At 45.7% G+C, this 23,850-nt stretch overlaps 1 long non-coding RNA gene across 1 annotated transcript in view; it reads right to left on the bottom strand.

Moving 5' to 3' along the window:
* Positions 1-704: 704 nt before the first annotated feature.
* LOC128351761 (uncharacterized) overlaps positions 705-23,850 on the bottom strand; it is a 68,138-nt gene continuing 44,992 nt past the window's right edge. Inside the window, exons 3-4 of the long non-coding RNA XR_008320025.1 lie at positions 17,866-18,007; positions 705-1,418 (exon numbers count right to left, since the gene is read on the bottom strand). This is a non-coding gene — a long non-coding RNA (uncharacterized LOC128351761). The remainder of the gene's footprint in view (positions 1,419-17,865; positions 18,008-23,850) is intronic.

The raw sequence follows: 23,850 nt of genomic DNA, 5'->3' as shown, positions 1-23,850 counted from the left end.
TTACAGACCATCCCCAATGGGTGAATGAATACAAATATGACAGATATTTATAATCCGCTTTTCAACAAAAAGCTCCCAAAGCAGGTTACATAGATATAAATAAATAAATAAATCAGATGGCTCCCTGTCCCCAAAGGGCTCACAATCTAATAAAGGAAGATAGACACCAGCAACAGCCACTGGAGGGATGCTGTGCTGGGGATGGATAGGGCCAGTTGCTCTACCCTGCTCAATAAAAGAATCACCACTTTAAATTTGTGAAGCCATAGCTAAGTGGTGGAGCATCTGCGTTGCATGCAGAAGGTCAATAGCAACAGCAAATATTTATAGATTGCTTTTCAACAGAAGTTTCCAAAGCGGTTTACATAGAGAAATAATAAATAAATAAGATGGCTCCCTGTCCCCAAAGGGCTCACAAACTAAAAAGAAACACCACAGACACCAGCAGCAGCCACTGGAGGGATGCTGTGCTGGGGATGGATAGGGCCAGTTGCTTTCCTCCTGCTAAATAAAAAGAATCACCACTTTATAAAGGTGCCTCTTTGCCCAGGTATCTGTCTCAAACCTATATTAGAGATATTGGAGGGGGAGGGGACTTGGAAGTTTCTGAATGCAAGCAAGCAGATGCTTTTCCAAGAGTTGCTCCATCCCTAAGGGGAATATCTTGCAGTGCTCACACATGTCTTATCCCATTCAGATGCAAACCAGGGCAGACCCTGCTTAGCAAAGGAGACAAGTCATACTTGCTGCCACAAGACCAGCACTGGCAGCTGACTTAAAATTCACATGCTCAAAGTCAGGCACATATTGAAATAATGTTGTTTTATTTGGGGAAATAAAAACCAGAGAGAGAGAGGGAGAGGGAGAAGGGGGAGGAGGGAGGAGATGGAAGCAGAAAGAATGACTGAAAGAGCTGTTTGCAGGTGGTTTTGTTGCAGTCGCAGAAGACAGAGTGTAGTATTAATTGATGCAGTGGGATAGGCTCCGAATTACCATTATTCTGCCTATTTTAGTGTAATTTCTGCAGGCATGGATGAGAAGAAAGAATTTGTGAAGCTTCTTGTCTCCAGGAGTAATTCCATTGTGGAAATCATTGAGACTAATTGAGCAATAAACATTCCACCCCGTGACTATAATCCTCAAACTGCTCTGCTGGTACAAACCACATTTTCATTCCCCAGTGGAGTCTGTTGCAAAGTCCTGCTTTTCTGTGCCCAGACCGGATAGCGAAGAAGGGATGTTGAAGCATCTGGCGAAAATTAAATTCCATTGCAAAGAATGCAAGAGAATAATCTCATACATGCAAGGCCTGCGACCTCCCTCTTCAGCTCTTCGCTTTGCTTGCTCACAGACCCTACTTGCTTGGTTCCACCCTTGGTTTGCTCCGGTACCATCCTCATCTCTGTGAATGGTGTCAGCTGGAAAAGAAAAGAGCAGGGAGGGAGTCTCTCAAGCAGGGGGAGGTCTGTCTACCAAAACAACTCTTAGGTGCATGAAGTGGAAGAGCCAGTGTAGTGTAGTGATTAGAGTGCTGAATTAGGACCGGAGAGACCCGAGTTCAAATCCCCATTCAGCCTTGATACGTGCTGGGTGACTTTGGGCCAGTCACTTCTTTCTCAGCCTAACCTATTTCACAGGATTGTTGAGAGGAGAAACTTAACTATATATACTGCTCTGGGCTCCTTGGAGGAAGAGTGTTGTTTTTTTAAAATACTAGAGCAGACCTGCACAACTTAAGGCCTGGAGCCAGATCTAGCCCTCAGATACTTTTTTGCTGGCCCCCAATTAGGAATATCCTATATTTGTTCTTTAAAATAATAATAAAAAAAAATTAGGAATATCCTGCAGCAGGAGTCAGAAAGAGCTCTAGGACTTCAGCCTGAAAGCAACTGTGATTGAGGGAGAGGAGAAGACATGGTATTTGTTTGGGACGGGCATCTCCAGGTGCTCTACTGACTGAACAGGGGCATGGCCTCTTTCCTGGTCACGATCTTTGGTTAAAACTGTGGGTCCCTTGACAGGGGAATAGATCTACAAGTAATTAATAATTGCTTTCATGAATATTTCTAATGATTAATTTTAATGTAATAATGCCCTGAAAATTAACCTTGGCCCCTGCATGCCAAGCTGTGGTTAGTTTCAGCCCACTGGGGCATTTGAGTAGTGCAACCCTGAACTAGAGTTACATTTCAGTTGTCTGGAGATGGAACTTCCTGGTTACTTTTGACACCATTTGGGGCTGGTAGAAATAACAGGTGCCCATAGAAAACAAAGCCACCTAATGGCACAGCGGGGAAATGACTTGACTAGCAAGCCAGAGGCTGCCAGTTCAAATCCCTGCTGGTATGTTCCCCAGACTATGGAAAACACTTCTATCGGGATGCAGTAATATAGGAAGATGCTGAAAGGCATAATCTCATGCTGTGCAGGAAGAGGCAATGGTAAATCCCTCCTGTATTCTACCAAAGACAACCACTGGGCTCTGTGGGTGTCAGGAGTTGACACCGACTCAACAGCACACTTTACTTTACTTTACTTTACTTTACTTTACTTTACTTTACTTTACATAGAAAGCAATGCAAAAATCCAGGACCTCTGTCTAACTGTGGCAGAACAGCAACATGTGTTCCCCGCTAAACAAAATGCAGAAACATTCTCCTTTTTTATGCTCTGCTCAGGTTGTTTGGGTTGAAAACTAAAGCAACTCTAGGGCAGTTCACGTGATGATTACTAGAGCACGGAATGGCGCCTACCCTAGTTTGGGAGCTGTGCGCGCTCCCAAAGTTTGATCATCTGACGGTGAGGGGAAGACAAGGTTGGAGCCTCCTTCTGTGCGTATGTGGTAAGCAGCAGCTGGGTCAGAGGGCTTCTCCTCCTATGTCATTCAGCAGCTGGGCACAGGGACTGGAGAATGGGACTGTTGCAGGGGAGGGGGGACTACACAAGGTGCAATAGCTCAGTGGATGGATTCTGGCTCTTTAAAGAGCCTTCCTCTTTAATGAAGGAAGCGGGGGTGTTCCCAGATTGAGGCAAGCTTCAGAGTTGTGTTCCTGATCTTATACGCCCTTTTCAAAGGAAAGCTAGTAACACTTGATGGACGAGGGGATGGGGCCATAGCTCAATGACAGAGCATCAGCCATGCAGGAAGAAAGCCCCAGGTTCCTTCTCTGGCATCTTACGGTAGGGCAGGGAAAGACTCCTGTCTGCAATCTTGGAGAGGCCGCTGCCAGTCAGTGTAGACTGTTCTGAGCTAGATGGACCAAAGGTCTGACTCCTTGACTTCGGGCATGTGTCACTCTAGTCCAGGCCTGCTCAACTTAGGCCCTCCAGCTGTTTTTGGACTACAACTCCCATAATCACCAACCACAGTGGGTAAAAGCCAGGCATTATGGGAGTTGTAGGCCAACATCTGCAGGAGGGCCAAAGTTGAGCAGCCTTGCGTCTAGTCCAGCTCTGTAGTTTCTTTGTCCTTCAGACCTGGTGGGTTCTTCAAATATATGAAGCTGACCACTGGTATGTCCAGGTCAGTACTGTCTGCACTGACCGGTGGAGGCTTTCCAGATTTGCAGAGAAGGGTTTCTTTAGGAATGGAGCCTGGGATCTTGTTCCTACCAAGCAGGTGCTTTACCACTGTGCTACAGCTCCCCCCGCCCCCGCAATACGTTGCTACTTAATATAGTAGCTAATAGGAGCTTAAATCAGAGAGTCAGCATGGTGTAGTGGTTAGAGTGCTGGACTAGGACCGGGGAGACCCGAGTTCAAATCCCCATTCGGCCATACTTGCTGGGTGACTCTGGGCCAGTCACTTCTCTCTCAGCCTAACCTAATTCACAGGGCTACTGTGAGAAGAAACCTAAGTATGTAGTACACTGCTCTGGGCTCCTTGGAGGAATAGAGGAACATAACAGTAAAATAACAATAAAATAACAATAATAATACAATACCTGTCTGACTGTGTAAACAACAACAACAATAATACAGTAAGCACAGACTAACTGGTTATTACTGCTACTGCTGCTGCTAATTAACATAAAATTGTTGCCAGTTTTGTTCTAGGAACAATACAGATGATAAAAGTGGTGTAGTTTCTAAGAGTGTAAGGGAGCTCATGGCCTTCATTATCAGTCTTTTCTGTATAATAATGCTTTCTGTATAGGAAAAGCATACTAACTACATGAGGAGGCCCTTGATGCTGTTTCAAAGGCTGAAACCCTGTGCTGGTAGCTGATTAGTAATTGGAGAGATAAAAACGGCTCTGATTGATTATTAGGGAAGTATAATGAGGCCACCAATCTTTATGTATTTATTGCAGAGTCGCTGGCCACCATCTTGATTAACAAAGTGCCGGCTTGTCTAATGAAGTACTGGTGCTTCACATACACTGCTGCCGCCTTCCAGATAAAGGCTGTGTGTGTGCTTGTGCTCAGACTGGTGGTGTTTTCTGCCAACCTCCCCTGCCCCTAGGGGAGGAGGAGAGCTGGTCTTGTGGTAGCAAGCATGACTTGTCCCCTTAGCTAAGCAGGGTCCACCCTGGTTGCATATGAATGGGAGACTAGAAGTGTGAGCACTGTAAGATATTCCCCTCATGGGATGGAACTGTTCTGGGAAGAGCATCTAGATTCCACGTTCCCTCCCTGGCTTCTCCAAGACAGGGCAGAGAGAGACTCCTGCCAGCAACCTTGGAGAAGCCGCTGCCAATCTGTGTAGACAATACGGAGCTAGAATGGCCAAGGGTCTGACTCAGTATATGGCAGCTTTCTATGTTCCTATGTTCTATGCTACAAGTGCTTCCTTCAACCCAGATCCCTGAGGATCGCACAGCCCTGAGGGATCCACTTTTGTGGGGCAGGGGAGATCAGCAAAAAACTGTCCATCTGCACAACCAGTGGAGCACTGCTAGTCTGCAGCATAGAAGCACTTACATAGGAACCTAGGAATATAGGAAGCTGCCTCATACTGCGTCAGACCTTTGCTCCATGTATCTCAGAATTGTCTACACTGACTGGCAGTGGGTCTCCAAGTTTTCCAGGCAGGAGGCTTTCCCAGCCCTACCTTGAGATGCCAGGGAGGGAACCTGGGACTTTCTGCATGCACAGCAGATGCTCTACCACTGGGCTACAACCTATTAGTTTTCCTTTGAAAAGGGCTTGTAAGATCAGGACCACAACTCTGGATCTTGCATCAATCTGGGAACACCCCTGTCTCCTTCACTAAAGAGGAAGAATCTTTAAAGATCCAGGTTCCATCCACTGAGCTATTGCATCTTATGTCATCACCATCCAAATGCAGAGCCTAGTAAAGCAGACAGTTCTTACCTGCTATCACAAAACCAGCTCTTTCCCAATCAGCAAGTGAAAAACTAGCTTGTTAGCCTTTGTTTCCTAGCTAAGGTTGCAAACACTCTGGTACCAGGCATGGGCTGAGAGTGGAGGCACAGCCTTTTGGTTGATGATGAGATCCAGGGAGCAATAGCGAGTGGATAGAGCTAAGTTGAAAAACTGGCTATTAATCTAAGGTGTGCAACTAAACAAACAAACAAAGTGAAAGAGAAAAGATCAGCCTTGCTTTTCTGGCAGCTGATCCCAGAGCAAAAAAATGCAGTCAGGCAACCTGCACGTAGCAGCACCCTTCAACAATCATCTGGATGGCTTTACATCACTGAGAACGGAGGAGTGTGTGTGGAGGTTATACACTGGCCAAACAAGCAGGATGCAGTGGTGACAGAGGCTACACGTGACATGCACCCAGCCCTCTCCTCCTCCAGTGCAAATAATGACTGCTTGCCAACTCACAAAGGATGGTTCATCTGCTTGGACTACAAGGGTTGTGCGGAGTCATGCTTGATGTTTTAGATGGAAAGCACCAAGGGCAATAAGTCAGTCAGACCTTCCTGGATACATGTTAACACCAAGGAGAGTGTTTTGTTTCAGATGGACACTGTGCGATTTGATTTTTCAGTGGGACGGCTGCAGTATACAACAATAGACTGTTACATAGGAAGCTGTCTTATACTGAGTCAGTCCATTGGTCCATCTAGCTCAGCACTGACAGACTCTGACTGACAGCAGCTCTTTAGGGTTTCGGTCAGGAGTCTTTCCCAGCATTACCTGAGAGTTATTTGCACTTGGCTTCAGGCTTTGGGGTAAACGTTGAGCGAAGCCACTTTGAAGTGCACTTGCGGCAGTGAGGGAAGCAGCCCTGCTCCTCTGCTCTTGGATTATGTTTTGGAACAAGCCTGCTCCGTGTTTTCTTTCTAACCAAGGGGGGGGGGGGAGAGCGAGCTCCTGCAGAGATAGATCTGCATTTCTGAAGAGAGCATGCCTCTTATCATGCTAATGATTCTACATTGTCAGTGCCTCTCCCATTTGCTCCTGTGTTTTAAAAAAAGGTAGCTTAAAAACCAGCATTTTAAAAATCTGGACATACATTGAGATAAGCTAGGATTTGCAAGCCCAAGCCCGATTTGTGTGGTGAGTGGGTCCAAGGATCTCGCAGTGACTTTGGGGTAGGTTTGGCTGGTGTGTGAAAGCACACACTCTCTTCTGAAGGAGATTCGGGGCAGAAGCCATGTGTGTAAAGCCCCCTGGAGATACCAGAAATTGAACCTGGGACCTTCTGCATGCAAAGAAATTGAACGTAGGACCTTCTGTGCCTTGAAGCTATGGCCCCATCCCTCGGTTGAATAAGCTTATTTCAAACCAGTTTCTGAAGGTATGCTTATGAAAAGGGTTGCTGCTCCATTTCCTTCTCTCCTGCTCTGCTTTGTCTTTTCCATTATTATCTCTTGGGGGTTAACTTAAATAGCACGACTCAAAGGTGCTCTGGGAGGGAAATAAAACCCAAGGCTCAGGGTTTTATTTCCCTCCCCTCTAGCCCATTCCCATATGGTCGTGAGAACAGACTTCATGACTAGGGAGCCCTGGGTTCAAGTCTCCCTCTGCCATGAAACACACCGAGAGTGGGAAGCATGTGCTTAAGTCTCTCCCACTAAAACCTATGGAACCCGAATGGGGCTAGCTTGATTGTGCCTAGTGTTTTATGTGAGCTGCTATCTGGGGCCTTGGAGCGCCACCTGTAGGTGAGGTGGGCAACAGCAGAGGTTGGGGCTTTGTAGACACCCTCCTGGCTCCACATTGCCATCTTGTGTCCGCACACTTGGGTCCTTCAGATGCTCTAAATCAAACAATGCATCATTCACACAACATAATATGGATTCTCAGGCCCTCCACAAAGGAAATTACTTCTAGCTACTTCTAAGACCTCATCCTGTTTAAGAAAATTATCTGGACTCCCTCTCAGAAACTTTAATTGCCTGCGATTCAGTTGAGGAACTTCTAAGAATGGCTTGCTTTCTGAAACGTAACCCGAGAGCCAATTCAGCTTTCTACATTGAAAATGGTACATAATTACACCAGGCAATGGATTTTGATGTTGTAACTGGGCACTAAGTAAATTTGGAATGACAAAATAATGGCATTAGGAACAATAGGATCTTGGGCAGGCAGAAGTGGCCTGCAGTTGTGTCCAACCAATTCTGGTTAGCTTTACATAATGCTGCTGTTTGGCTCCCAGACGATACTTATTACTGTTTCTAGTGATGACTGGCTGAGAATTCCTGTCAGGCAGGGAATCTGGGAGGGCATTGGTACTCCATCTCCAAGCATCCTAATTTGGGGCAGCATCTCATCTGCTCTTGACCCCTAATCTTCTATTAGGGGGTCTCTTGTGATTAGGGGCTTTCCCATCATCTTCAGTTGCTCAGCAAGAGAAATCAGGATGTGTCTGCCCCTACTGTTCTTGGCTTTTCTCTCTTTGTAATAGTGTGCAGCAGTTTACACCATTTCCAATAGCTCCTTCCGTAGAATCATAGGATGCTTAGAAAGCCATTGATCCATTAGACCATTGGTCCTTCTAGCTCAGCATTATCTGCACTGACAATGGCTTTCCAAGCTTTCAGACTGGAGTCTTTACCAGCCCTATCTGGAGAGGTGCCAGGGATTGAACCTGGGAGCTTCTGCATGCAAAGCAGATGCTCTACAACTAAGCTATGGGTCCATCTCCTTATATGTTGAGTGTTACCAGCTTTCCCTTGAAAAGGGATTGATGGAGGAGCCATTTCGGGCGATGGGCGATCCCACCGGACACCTACATCCTTAAAAAAAGTGTGGCACCTAGAACTCTACATGGTTGTCTAGATGAGGCAGTACTCTTAAAATGTTGCACAGGTCTTCACTTTAACTGCAAGGCTGGTTTGGAAGTTCATGGTGGGCTGGATAAGAGCACATAGAGCCCCAAGTTGAATGGGTGGGAGGAAAAAGCCCCAAAGGCCGAATAGAAACATTTCTAAGCTGGTCGGCTCATGGTGGGTCACCAGGAGAATAAGCTACTGATGTTTGCTTTGCGATACTTCCCTGTAATTTTAGAAACAGAACATGTGCTATCCAGACACCAGTGGTCTCTCATTCCGGCCCCCTCCTGGTGAGTAGATTTCTGCAATTTTTTCTCTCTGTTTTCCATACTTCTTCCAGATGTGCACATAAGTGTAAAATAGCAGGATTCCAATTATGCTGATCCATTTGCATTCACCAGTCATTCGTTTTCTTCTTTATGTGTAGGCTGAAAACATGACTGAAACCATTCCAATAAAATCCTTAGCCACAGTCACATTTGTGGGTATATTCTGCAGTTTCATATGAATTATTCTCCCCCTCCCCACCTCCATTGTGCCTTGTGCTCGCCAGCTGAGAAATAAACCCACAAGTCAGCATACATGCCTGTTCATTTGGAGACACTTCGGTCCTAAGCATGTGATTTGAAATTGGTCCCATTTAAATTAGTGGGACTGATCACATGTACAGAGAGACAGAGGTGGTGGGGAGGGGGAAGAGAGAATAACATCCAATTACTGGTTAAGATTATCCCACATCCCATTGGGTCTAGCTGCCCTGAAATTACAGAACTACCAGTCCAATTGGAAATGGACACTTGTGACAAAAATGTCATCTCTGGGACTTTCCCCTCCCCTCTTACTTGCCATGGGCTACATACAGGCAAAAACACTCATCAAACAACACATCATGAACATAGAGTGCCAAAGTGATTTAGGCAGGGTCCCGAACTTCCTCTTCAATGAAAGGCTAAGATAAATTGCATCTCCCACTGTATATCTAACACAGCTGGAAGCCCCGAAACACAGAAGGGCCTCATCCTGGCCCATTGTGGTGCCCTCATCTCAGCTGTGCTAGAATGCAGATACAGGAAGACCTCCTTCTTGTTGGAAGTGAAGGACTATACACTGTCTCTTGCCTCAGTGACATAGGAGGACAGACTAGTGAGTCAGAGGGTTAGAGGGTCAAGACATTGGTCATCCCTTCTCTGCTACTGTGACACTATCCCTTTGATGTGTAGATTGCTAATCTCAGGGACTTCCTTCCTTCCTGCCACTTTCTCTTCCCTTCTCTTCCCTGCCTTCTCCCTTGCAACATGCAAGCTCCTCTCTCTCTGCACCATGTGTGCAGAGATGCAGAATCCATCTGCATCCAGCTGGACAGATAGATTAGAGATCCTATCTCTCCACTTTCCTATCTAGAATGGAGTTCTCTAATAAATACTCGTTATATTGATTTGAAACTGTGAACTGGCTCCAAGTTATTTTACTCTCAGCATACACGCATGCCTAACCAAATTCCACTGTGTTTTGCCTCTGCACTCTGCTATAATGAAAAAGGGTTTCTCTTACCAGAGATAATTCCCAACACTTCTCAGAACACCTGTGCCCTTGTGATTCTGGGCAAGTTGAAACAACAGACCTCCTCCATTGCCCATTCTTCAGAGACATTTGTATTAGGGGTGTGCAATTTGGATTTTCGGTGTTTCGATTCGGATCTGAATCAAAACACCCCCGATTCATTTTGTATCCGAATCTGGCCCTTCTGAATCACCCCCAATTCGATTCAGATCCGAATTAATCCAAATCCAAATCCAAATCGATTCGGATTTAAAAAATGGGTCCTGGGGCCAAAAGAGTGGTGTGGTGTGGTAGTACCTAATGGGTGGAAGCTACCACCCAAATTGCAGAGGGATTGGCCAAAGGGCTGGTTTTTGGTGAATTTTTGAAGTTTTAGTGTCTTTGGGGCAGATTGGGGGCATAACGTGGGATCTGGGCCAAAAGAGTGGGGTGGGGTGGTAGTGCCTAATGGGTGGAGGCTATCACCCCAATTGCAGAGTGATTGGGCAAAGGGCTGATTTTTGGTGAATTGTTGAAGTTTACGCATCTTTAAGGTTTCCCCCCATTAGGTATAATGGAGGGTGTATCGCTTCACGTCAGGGGGAAAGTGGTGGCCTAGAGCAGTGTGGTGTTGGTGGTAGTGCCAGGTAGGGGCAAGGAAGCTACCTGAATTTCTTCAAAGGATTTGGGCAGAGGGCTGATTTTTGGTGAATTGTTGAAGTTTATGCGTCTTTAAGGGTTTTCCTCATAAGGTATAATGGAGTTTTCAGCAGCCCCATAAGTGCACTTGGGGGGGGGGTGCTGGGGTGGCCCAGAGCGAGTGGTGGTGTAGTGCACATAGGGTGTCAACCACCCCCATGTGTTTCTAACCCATGGGGTACAGGGTTCTGTTGTTTCTGAGGTATTCTGAGTGTAGATTCTATGATAGCAAATAAGAGTGGATTCATGGTGTCTCATTGAAAATCTCATTTGCTATCATAGAATCCACACTCAGAACACCTCAGAAATAATAGAACCCTGTACGCCATGGGTTAGCAACCCATGGGGGTGGTTGGCACCCTATGTGCTCTACACCACCACTCTCTCTGGGCCACCCCAGAACCCCCCAAGTGCAGTTATGGGGCTGCTGAAATCTCCATTACACCTTATGAGCAAAAACCTTGAAGACCGCAAAAATTTAACAATTCACCAAAAATCAGCCCTTTGCCCAATCCCTCTGCAATTGGGATGGTAAACTCCACCCATTAGGTGCTACCACCCCACCCCACTCTTCTGCCCCTGGTCCCACGTTATGCTCCAAATATGCCACAAAGAAACTAAAATTTCAAATATTCACCAAAAATCAGCCCTCTGCCCAATCCCTCTGCAATTGCGGTAGTAGCCTCTACCCATTAGGCACTACCACCTCACCCAACTATTTTGCCCCTGGGACCCGAAATTCGAGCAGACGTCACATCAGACCTTTTTGCATTGAAGTCAATGGGAGGCAAAAAGGCGGGAAATTCAAATAGACGTCATTGCTCAAAATGGAGGGGGAAGAAGAAGGCATTTATTGGCCACAAAATGGAGGACCGAAACAACAGATATTTCTGAGCCGAAACGGGGGTGATTTGTTTCGGCTCCGAAAAATTTCGGAGGGCTAGAAGGGTGATTCGGTTCGGATCCGAATCACCCGAAATTGGCTGTTTCGGGTACAGATCGTTCTGTACACAAAACGTTTCGCACATCCCTAATTTGTATCGCCTTCATCCTTCTGCTAATACTCAAGTTCCCAGGTCGCTCAAGCCAATTCTATGCTTCCCTCTTGCTCTCTAAGTCCAACCCTGTTACCACACATAATGTTGTCAAGTTCTGCGTGGCAGTGTGTAAAATTCGTTGGGTTCTGACAGGCAGCAAGATCTAAGCATGCCTGACACAGTGTGTGGTCTTACAGTCCAGCTTTAGCATTTTCTGTCAGATATAAATCAGATAATATTTAGCAGGGGTTCTCAGTGTTGGGTTTCCAGATGTTATTGGACTTCAGCTCCCATAATCCCCAACCAAAGACCACTGGGGCTGGGGATTATGGGAGCTGAAGTCCAATACCATCTGGGAAGCCAACGTCGAGAATCCCTGATATATAGCATTTTATCGTATGTGCAGCTTTACAGATTTTAAGGTTAAAGATGCCAAAATTTTAAGATTCTAAGATTTTAACCATTTAAAGTTTCATTCTTAAATGTCTTAAATTAAAGCTGCATTCTTGCCCTGGTCCTGCTGAGCATCTACATTAACACCATGGTGCATCACCTTAATAAATTAGATTTCTACACTCCCAAGCTCACAGAGACCATATAGTCTCACCCATTTTACCCTTATTACATGAACTCTATCCATTTTACCTGCAATTTTAACATAGTAGTTTACCATAGTTTAACAGTAGCTGTATAACTTATAAACTTTTAGTCTCTATAGTCACAGTTTCGGACATAGTCTGTTCTAATGCCATTTTAATGTTGCTGTAATGTAACCTAAAGCCACCTAATGGCGCAGCAGGGAAGCAACTTGCCTAGAGAGCAGGAGGCAGTTGGTTTGAATCCCTGCTGGTGTGTTTCCCAGAATATGGGAAACTCCTTTATTGGGCAGCAGCAGCAGTATAGGAAGATTCTGAAATGCATCATTTCATACTGTGCGGGAGAAAGTAATGGTAAACCACTCCTGTATTCTGCCAAGAAAACCACATGGCTCTGTGGTCACCAGGAGTCGACACCAACTCAACGGCACAACCTTTAATGTAACCTACTCTATGTTGGTCAAAGATGGTAATAAAGATGTATTTGATTTGATTGATTTGATTGATTGATTGATTGATTTTTATACTGCTGTCCAGGCTGAGGCCTCTCAGATCTGTTTATATACCACTGAAAATATAAAATAATCTGGTGTCTGACTCAGCAGCTGCTTGTACTTAAAGCTGTTGCAGGCCTGATGTAAAGAACCCTCAAGAACATTTCCACCAGGAAAAACCTGGCAGTGGAAAACAGTTGCAAGGTGTTGCAAGGATTGGTGGTGCCCCAGGCGAAGCCTGGCTTTGCAGCTCCCCGTCCCCTTCACCCGCATAGGTGGGCAGTTCCTGTCATCCAGGCAGGTGGGCATGTGGTCCATCCCTGTCACCCACTTGCCACCACTCTGCTGCCTCGGCCTCCCACTCCCGCCACTGTCAGCTGCTTCTGGATAGCCAGCCTACTATGGTGTGTTCTAATGATGTTGCCACATGACACAGCAATGCTATCATGATGTGTAGCAGCAGCCAGCAGTGGCAGGAGTGGCGGGCAGAGGCAGCAACAAGAGCAAGTGAGTGGCTAGACGGGTGACAGGGATGGGGAGTGCCCACTTGTTCGCCTGCCCAGTGCCCACTTAGATTATGGGAGGTGTAGGCAGAGGGTGCCTGTGTTGGCTTGCTGGGTGTGACATGAGACCCAGGCCATCGGTGCCCCTCTCTGCTTGGTGCCCTAGGTGACCACCTACTTTGCCTAGTGGACGGGCAAGCCCTGAGCGGGTCTTTCTCTCCTTGGGTTGCAGGGGTAAGAGTAGCCATCTCTTCTTCACAACAGCAGCTCTGCATGGCATCAACGGTTAGGGGTATAAGATGGCAACTGTCCTTGCCCCAGTCCAGGTGGTTTGGGGGCTGAAGCACAAGCCTACTATAAACAGCCCTAGGAAAATGGCCACTACGAAGAAGCCGGCAGCAGGTGGCTACTGTACGGGTGTAGAGCTTCTCTTCTTCTGCAGCAGATGTAAGAGTGGTCCCTAGTTGCCATCTCTTCTTCTTTGCAGCAGCTCCAAGGGCTGGGGAGATGAGATGAGAAATATCCAGCCCACGTGTTTTGGCTGCTGGCTTTTGTAGCCGGGTCAGTGCCACAAAAGGTAAATCACACCTTTATCCCATCATGGAATTCAAGGCAGTGTACATGAGATTCCTAGGTAGTCCCCCATCCAGGCATTGTCCAGACCAAGACCTGCTTAGCGTCAGTGAGTCTGCATCATCATGTGCCCTTAGGCTATGCCATGGGGCCACCTCTTGTCTGATTCTCAGTGATGGTACAAGGCTCTGGGCAGACATACCTCCATGGTATCGAAAGCAACTCCTCATGTTTTATTTTTGTCTTCCAAAGCCTATAAAAGCTTCTGTCGTCACATTTTGGATCAGAAAAGGCAGTATTCACATCCTGATATCCCCCAACTCAGTATCAGATTTTTTTTAAAAAAACATTAAATTTTATTTAACATATTTATATACCGCCCAAAACTTATGCCTCTGGGTGGTTTACAATAGAACAGCAAAATTAAAACAAAATTAAACTTTTAAAACATTAAAATAATTTAAAATTTAAAACAATGCTAAAATCTGTAAATCTGTTTAAGTCTCATTAAAAGCCTAATGTCAAGCTTGCAAGCACCTGGGCTGTGAGAAAAAGGGGGACCCAAGTTTATCTCAGTCAGGCCTCAGAGGTTTGTTCAGACACCACCAAAGGGAGTTGGTTAAACTCAAGCAATCCCCAAGTAGTGTGCCTTACTCACACTGAGTCACTGGGCACTCGCCAGCACACACCCTCTTGGTAAATGGCCGCTCATCATAGGCCAGTCTGTCCATAACTAGATCCTGACAGCTCTGGCAAATTTCACGCCGAAATGAGATCTTGGAAACCCTGCAAGACCTCAACCCCATTTGGAAGCATGGCTGCTGTTCCCTGTCTGGGCTATCTTTGGCCTAGATCGCTTGCGGCAGCACTGCTACCATGCTCAAATCAGAATGGTAAGTCGGGTATATGGTGCACTGGCCGGGGTCTCCCCCGTATCGGTGTCAGTACCCCTACTATCTCATGCCTGCTGTTTCCTAACATCTAACTATAAGCCTCGGTGAACAAATATGTCTTAACTGCCTTCTTAAGAGTTATCAGAGATGGGGAAGCTCTTATTTCAACAGGGAGTGGATTCCAAAGCCTTGGGGCAGCAATGGAGAAGGCCTGTCTCTGAGTAGCCACCAGATGAGCTGGTGGCAACTGCAAACCGACCTCCCCAGATGATTTCAATAGGCAGTGGGGCTCAAAACAAGGAAGGTGTCCTCTTAAATACCTTGGACCTAAGCTGTTCAGGTCCATTATGATGTTGAATTCACATTCAACAATTTCTCAGAATTTTTAGCAACAATAACGACACTGAAGCTCGGCTGCAATGTGGAGAACTAAAATACTTATATTCATTCTCCACTTTCCTGACTGCTCAAGGGCTGCACAACTTCTCAGATTCTGACTTTCTTTGGCGATCACTGGAAACTTACAGTGTCTTTGTAATGTTTGGATTATTTACTAAGACTGTGCACAGAGCAGAGAATCAGATCTGACCCAATTCCAATCTGATTCAGAGTCAGATCCAATTCAGTTCCAATCTGATACAAATGGGAGGTCCACACTGAATGGAGCGGATGTATTTGGCAGGGCCACTGGGGATAGCAGAGAAAAGGGGGATTGGAGAAAAGAGCCTTTCCCCCTTTGCGTGATCATGTTCCCTTGTGAGCTACTATGATTGGAAGGGAATGGAGATGCACATCAACCAATTGCAATATGTTTTGCAGTATGAGAGTAACTATTCTCTTGTTAGCCAGGCAGAGATTTTAATTGCAGAATTCCCCCACACCCTGCTCCAAGTTTTCCATATATGGAAGATCACCCCATTCCCCGCACAACCATTTCTGCACAACAATGCTTTTTAACATCTATTATATTAATTCCTGTAGATGTGCCTCTGTGGGGATGCGTCCCAGCAACCCAGCAGATTGGCTGGGCGGTGGAGGCACTGGATTGGCTGGGCAGTGGTTGGCTGCGTAGGGAAGTGGCCGCTTGGGGAGGAAAGGAAAGGAAGGAAAGCGGGCAAGTGGAGAGGAGAACTGAACGGACTGGGGCAGAAGGGGGGGGGAAGCTGTGGGGAGAGAAAGAGGCGGAGCCTGGCTGGGCAGAGACAAATGGCTGGCCGCTTCGGAATCGGAAGATGCTCTCGGGGGTGGGGGCGTCCAGGAAGGAGCTGCCTGACACCAGGGACTGGAGGAAGGAGGAGGAGGCAACGGCCAGCAGGGAAAACACAAGCAGGCTAAAAAGTGGAGGCGGGGGGGACACGAATGAGAGAGAGAAAGAGAGAGAAAGAGGGGGAAACGGAAGAGGGAGCAAGCTGGGGCAGAAGGCTTGTGGGGAGGGGACTGGGGCAGAAGGCTAGGGGGGAGAGTGGACTGGGGCTGAAGTCTGGGGGGGAGGGGAGTAGGGCAGAAGGTGGGGGGAGTGTACTGCCGCACAGATGCTCTGTGCGGGATCAGCTAGTCTACATGAAACCGCTGGGAGAGATCATCAGGGGATTTGGAGCTGGGTGTTACCAGTATGCTGATAATCTACTTCTTCCAGACCTACTTCTCCATGTCAACTTTTTCAGGAGCTGGCATATTGTCCCTAAATGCCTGCCTGGAGGCAGTAATGGGCTGGATGAGGGAGAATAAACTGAAGCTGAATCCAGATAAGATGGAGGTACTTATTGTGCAGGGTCAGAACTCTAGAGATGATTTTAATCTGCCAGTTCTAGATGGGGTCACACTTCCCCAAAAGGAACAGGTTCGCAGTCTGGGAGTACTTCTGGATTTACACCTCTCCCTGGTTTCTCAGGTTGAGGCGGTGGCCAGGGGTGCTTTCTATCAGCTTCGGCTGATACACCAGCTGCACCCGTTTCTTGAGATCAATGACCTCAAAACAGTGGTACATCTGTTGGTGACCTCCAGACTTGACTTTTGTAATGCGCTCTACATGGGGTTGCCTTTGTATGTAGTCTGGAAACTTCAGTTGGTTCAGAATGCGGCAGCCAGGTTGGTCTCTGGGTCATCTCGGAGATACCATATTACTCCTTTACTGATGGAGTTATACTGGCTGCCGATAGGTTTCCGGGCAAAATACAAAGTGCAAGTTATAACTTACAAAGCCCTAAACGGCTTAGGCCCTGGGTATCTGAGAGCGTCTTCTTCATTATGAGCCCCACCGCCCATTGAGGTCATATGAGGAGGTCCATCTCCAGTTACCGCCAACTCGTTTTGTGGCTACACAGAGACGGGCCTTCTCAGTTGCTGCCCCGAGATTGTGGAATGCACTTCCTGTTGAGATACGATCCTCCCCATCTCTGGCAATTTTTTTAAAAAACACCTGAAAACACATCTTTTCACCCAAACTTTCTCAGCTTCCTAAATTTTGGGGGTTTTAACATCTGGTTTATTTTAAAATTAAAAACCCAGTTTGGGGATTTTAATCACTGTAATTGTTTAATTGTTGTTTTAAAATGCTTTTAAATTGTTAATTGTTATATTGTTTTTAATTTGTTTTAGCTCTTTACTGTTTTAGTGGTTTGTTTTAATTGTAAACCGCCCTGAGCCATTTTGGAAGCAAATCAAATAAATGAATAAATAAATTAATACATAAATAAACCAAAATAAAGTTGAGCTCATCTATATACACACTGTCCCATATGAAAATTTCTCGGCGGTTCGCAATCTAAAACACAACAATTAAAAACATTAACACAATTAAAACAATTTAAAATATAGATAGCTCTAAAATGTAAAACTTTAACACTACAAATTAAAAGCCTGATTTAACAGATATATTTTCAGTTTTTTCTTTAAAACATCCAGAGAAAGGGAGGCTTTAATTTTGTTAGGAAGTGCATTCCAAAGTCCTTGGATAACTCTAGAAAAGGCCCAGTTTTGAGTTGTCATCTACCAAATTGGTGGCAATCACAACCGGACCTCCTCTAATGATCTCAATAGGGAATGGGTTTAATGAAGAACAAAGTGTCCTCTTAAATAGACACAGCCTTGCATGTGGGTGGGTGGGGGGGAGATGGACAAGTCACCTTACACTAACACATCAATTCCTCCCATCAGGTGCATGTAGGTACATGCCGTTTTACTTTGCTTTTATGACTTCCTTTATTAAGTGTACTTTAGGGCCATTAAAACCCTATTCAGAAATCCCAATGGCCTCCTGGATTATTCGCTAGCGATCTGCCGAGGAAAAGGTGTTGACTAGCTAGCATTCACAGTCATAAGTAGTAGCTGGTAGCACTCTTACCCATAGACTTCGGGGCCAAAGTCCAGAGCCTCCATACCCCATGGGGCCTCCCAAATCCTCTCCAGACTGTCCTGGGTGGTGTGGTCACTGCTGGTCCTCACTGTGCCGGGCGGCCAAGTGTAATTATGATCTATGCCGGGTGCTTTAGAGACAGAGGGGGGAAAGAAATATGTAGGATGGGGAAATGTTAAGTTGCATGCTGAAATGTTTCTGCGACTGCATATTTGCATGAATATACCCCACATGTTAAAAAATATACTGTGTTTGTCACGGTGTGTGTATGTGTGTGTGTGTGTGTGTGTAGGGGGATGATGCTTAAATTGCAGCAGGAGGGGAGCCTCCAAGGGCCTTTAGGTCCAGGCTTCAAAATGACCTAAGTGCACTTCTGTAAGTAGCCACAATCATTGGCTACTTGCCTGAGTATCACTAATTCTTGTGGCCATTGCATCAAGCAGGCCCGATCATAATCCTTATATTGAAAGATGCAGTTCCAAACACTTGAATCACAATGAATGCTAACTTTTTAATTAGTATTTGTCCCTGGAGTATTTTCCTTGCAAAATGTTGCAAAGTCACCTCATTATATCCTTATTTACTTACATTATACTCCGGCATGATCTCATTGAAATTTATAAGCATTGTTATGGACATGTTGGGATCTCATTAAGAGCTTAAGTGTTCAAAACAGCCAAAAACCTGCTCAGCACAAGGAAGGCATTGTGGCAAAGAGAATCATGTGTGAACCAGGAAGTCCGAATTCAAGTATTTCAGACATGCATTCGTGAAATGGCCTCAGGAAAGCCACCGTCTCTCAGGACCAAACTATTATTTATTTATTACTTACTTACTTACTTATATATTCTGCTCTTCCTCCAAGCAGCTCAGAGTGGTGTACATGCTTATTTTTATCCCCCAAACAACCCTGTGAGGTAGGTTAGGCTGAGAGATACATGACTGGCCCAGAGTCACCCAGTGAGCTTCATAGTTGAATGGGGATTCGAACTCGGGTCTTCCCGGTCCTAATCCAACACATTGACCACTATGCTCACTGTGCGTGATTTTTTAAAATGTAACTAGGGGGAGGGCAGCCATAGGAGTTGCCCTATGACTGCCTCCAGCAGGACTCCCTTCCCCTCCTGAAGGGAAGCTCACAATGGGACCACTGGGAATTCCCTTCCCAGGCTAAATAGCTGCCACAGGGCCCCTGATTCAGAGTGGGATCATGTAGCAGTCGAAAAAATTGCTGGACTTGTGGTAGCAAGCATGACTTATCCCCTTAGCTAAGCAGGGTCCACCCTGGTTGCATATGAAAGGGAGACTAGAAGTGTGAGCACTGTAAGATCTTCCCCTCAGGGGATGGAGCCGCTCTGGGAAGAGCAGAAGGTTCCAAGTTCCCTCCCTGGCTTCTCCAAGATAGGGCTGAGAGAGATTCCTGCCTGCAACCTTGGAGATGATGCTGCCAGTCTGTGTAGACAATACTGAATGGACGTGTGTGGTCTGTCTCAATATATGGCAGCTTCCTATGTTCCTATGAAAGGTTAAAGCCTCTTCCTCCTCTCATGCCATAGCCTTGATCTTGATTCCTCCCCCTCCTGTATACTGCCACTTAAATTAGAAAATCGGCACCTACCAGAACAAACTAATACATTTAACATTTAATACATTTTGGCCCTCACTAGTCCTCTGCATCTGAAAGACAGAGTCTGACTGGAAAGCATATGATACAGTGAGGCTGTTCTCATGTGCAGCCTAACTTGGGCTAGGGATGTCTAGCCCAGGTTGGGCTGTGCATGAGAATGGCCGGGATTGGGCCCGATCCTGGCTGGGCAGCACTGCCTGGCCCCGCTCTTTATCCCAGCTGCTAGCCAAGGTTAAGGGTACTTAACCTCTTACCACTGGCTGCTTCCTCATGTGAAAGCATGGGCTGCTTCCAGCCCGGCCGCACACAGAAATGGGTGCCTAGAGTGCCTGTCTCTTGGAGGAATCCCCCAATGTGTTGTGCGGTGCATTGTGGGATTCATGGAGGCCGGGACAATGAGTCCTGGCCTCAGATCAATCTGCCCTGCTCCACGCTGCATGGAGCAGGGCTGATCATGTGGGAGTGTGCTGCACACTCCCACCAACAAAATGGTGATTGTCTGGGGGTAAGGCAAGGTTTGGGAAACGTTCCCCCCCACCCCACCCGCCCACTTGATAGTTCATGTGAATGGCCCCAGTGACTCTGTTAAAGTTAAGTTTGTCTGGGTCTGGTCAGTGCCTGGAAATCTTATGTACACTGTGTGGGCACTATGGTGGAAAGGTGGGTGATAGAAAACATAAAATAACATAATCCTACTGACCTCCATTACAGATTTGTTATAAGGTTTATTGATTTAACATAGATGAAGCACTCTGAATATATCTAAAGTGCTCTATGAATGTTGGTTGACTTCCAGACTAATATTGCATGTGCAACATGGAAGCAGTAGGTGGGTCTGTTGCATGCATATTATGCATGCAATGGGGGTGGGGAGAGGTGTGGGATTTCCATCAGTCTTCCCTTCTCTCTGTGGTCCACTGTGCCTCCCAAAAATATATCCCCGAGGGTGCTATAACCCTTAGGGATATATTTTCAGGAGACATACTGGAATGCAGAGAGAAAGGGATATTGGCAAACACTGCCTTTCCCTCAAGGCATGCATGAAATGTTTTTCTGTGTGCAGAACTTTAGTCTGGATGTCAGCCAGTAAATAATACTAAACAATAATAATAGTAATAATAAATAAATAAATAAATAATTTATTATTATTAATAATAATTTTAATAATAAATAATAATCATTAATAATAAATAAATTTATTTATTATTGGCAGAAGAAGACCAAAATAATCCCAGTGGTAATTGGCGCCCCAGGTGCAATCCCAAAACAACTTGAAGAGCACCTCAACACCATAGGGGCCACAGAAATCACCATCAGCCAATTACAAAAAGCAACTTTACTGGGAACAGCCTATATTCTGCGACGATATCTATAATAACAGCAACAACATTGATAATAAAATTCAGCCATCCCAGGTCCTTGGGAAGGACTCGATGTCTGGATAAAACAAACCAGTCAATAACACCTGTCTGACTGTGTAAATAAATAAAAAATAATAAATAAAATCATCATCATCATCATCTCCTCCTCTTCCTCTTTCGTGGTCTCCAGGAGTCGACACTGACTCGACGGTACACTTTACCTTTAAACCACAGCAATTTAACTGGGATTGCCTGGAAATGTTGGGTTCTCAAGACACATTCTACAGAAACGTGTGGGGCTCACTAATCATCATTAAGTCTTTAACTGAGATTGTTCTCATAGTGAAAATGTGGCCTGTAACTGACAGAAAAGTACACCTCTTGGACTTTTCTCCCTTCTAGCTTCCAATCACATTGCAAAACTACAGCGTGAATTAAACGCCTTCCTTTCAAGTATCTGTAAAGCTGTATAACTAAATGAATTCTTTCCCTTCACTCATCTCCCAGCTTAAAAATATACACAAAAATAGAATGTCTGGCACAGAGAGCAAACACATCTCTATATTGCTTGCCTGTTAGGAAGAACTATAGTTTCTGCCAATATACTGGCAGCACCTGGGTCTGTGAGAGAAGAACTGACCCAGCCATTTCAAATGAATTTTAGCCAAAGCCTGTATAAAACCAACATTTGCTCAGCTTATATCTATGCCTATTGTAAGATTTCAAAGCACCAGGCGACTGACTAGCACTGCTTCCGATCCCATGGAAACAGATCTTGTTTGTGAGGTGTGGGGAGCCTTCCTGTTTTTAAACAGTGAACATTTTAAAACACCCTATCCCATTTTTGGCTCTTTGGTACCCGTTTCCATGGGGACATGAGTAGAAGCCTCTCACAGTGTTATCACTTTTGAAAATGATGGGAGCAGAGGAGGAAAGACACAAAATGCCATTTCAGACTGCACCTGTAGTGCGTGAATTCTGGAGGGGGAAAGTGATAGGAATAATTTGGTTCAGCTTACTTCCTTTATGGATGAAAAAGCCTCATGTAAAAATAAAGGCTACGGAAACCAAGAAAGTCCAAGAGAAAGTGGGAAAGGCCCTGCAAAAATTCTTACACAGCAGCAGTATTTATTAGAAAGAAATGGTCTCTACAGGATTCTCTCTCTCTCTCTCTCTCTCTCTCTCTCTCTCTCTCTCTCTCTCTCTCATATCCTTTATACAGATTTTGTGATAATAGAAATATCCACTCTCCCTCCTTGCCTTTCACAGTGACAGTGCACAGAGTGGATGTTTTGGCAGTCATGCTGTCTTAGAATATGAAAGAAAATATACAACTGGGTAAGAGATGATGTCAGCATCCTACCTAGTCCAGGATATGGGGAATAATATGTGTGGATATGCATTCAGGAGGAGGAGGGAGGTTGGCTTTGAACTCAGAAGAGACAGCTGTGCCTGCCACACCATTCCAGTTCCTGGGTCCAAACTGGAGAAAGAAATGATATTTTGAATCATCCACCACTGCAGCTGTCAAACAAAAGTCCAGGCTTCCTGAGAGAGTTGTAAAACTTCATCTGCAGGGGGATGAATTTTACAACATTGTTGTAAAGGGGGGAAAAGGCAGGAAGAGGAGGAGGGTTGGAAATCTTTCCCCTTCTTCCTGCTTTGGCCTTTCCCCCCTCCTTTCAAGTCAAATGTAACCAGCAGAGCAATTGTGCAGAACTATGCGGCAGAATGTGTCTAGTTTTGAGTTTCTCTTGGGTTCTTGCACGCACCCCATATCCAAGACTTATATAATGCTTCATCTGCATATTAAGATTGTTTATCTGTAAAAGAAAAAAGCCAGTCATGTTCAAACACTTCCTTTGAGCAAATAAACAACTAGAGTTAGGCTCATCTGTATGCACATCCAGATGTTTATCTATGCCCGACAGAGTAGCTCAGTCCTTAATTTTTAGGGCTTTCCTTGTTTATTGTCCCTTTCCCCTGTTCATACAAGAAGGGAAGGGGCATTCACTCATTCATTTGTGGCTTGGAAAAGGGACTACATGTGGGAAAAGAAGTGGGAAAGCACCCCCACAAGTCAAACTATCTTTTCTCAAAGGCCTGGGGGCAAGCGGGGCACAAGGGTGGCCCACAAAACAGTGGGGTGCCTGAGGCAAGACACAAAATGACCCTGATGGGGGCCAGCTCCTTTTCAAAATCGACCTTTGCAAGCTTTTAAAGTGGTGAAGGGATGAGGAGGAAGGCAGCCTCTTCACTCCTTGTGCTTTTTTGCAAGAAGAGCAAACTGCCCTGAGCCATTTAACCGCCCTGAGCCCTTTTGGAAGGGCAGTATACAAATCAAATCAAATCAAATCAATCAATAATAATCAGTGTTCCCTCTAACAGGGATTCCCAGATGTTGTTGACAACTCCCAGAATTCCCAAGCAAAAGCCATTGCAGCTGGGGATTCTGGGAGTTGTAGTCAACAACATCTGGGAATCCCTGCTAGAGGGAACCCTGGTGAGGAGAGGTGCTCCTTGCAAAGTGTGCAAGGGTCAGATCGATCACAAAGTGCTGCTCTGATGACAGCAGTAGCAGGTTTCTTGCTGCCCTGCTGGTGCCCCAGTAACCTGCTGCTTGAGGCAACCATCTCACCCTGCCTCATGAAAGGGCTGCTCTTCGGAAGACAGGAATGTGTTTGCCCTCCATTATAACCTATGACTAATTGACTGTGATTAGAGCTGGGTTGGAGCCAGAGGTGGTGGTGATTGTAGTTCCTTCTCCTTTCCTTCCTCCTCCTCCTCCTCCTCCTCCTCTCACTTTGGGAATTTCTTCATTTAAGTGTTATAGAGATAATAATTGGTCCAACTGGTGCAAAGAGTTATGTCCTTTATCTGGATTGCCTTGGGCAGACACTGCTTAGCTAAGGGGACAAGTCATGCTTGCTACTACAAGACCAGCTCTCCTCTCCCCGAAGTTGCTTGAGCTGGCTCTGGATCCCA

This window comes from Hemicordylus capensis, chromosome 1, assembly GCF_027244095.1.
Source record: "Hemicordylus capensis ecotype Gifberg chromosome 1, rHemCap1.1.pri, whole genome shotgun sequence".
Classification (NCBI taxonomy): domain Eukaryota; kingdom Metazoa; phylum Chordata; class Lepidosauria; order Squamata; family Cordylidae; genus Hemicordylus; species Hemicordylus capensis.
The sequence above is the reverse complement of the archived record's forward strand: the minus strand, read 5'-3'. Positions and strand labels throughout refer to the sequence as shown.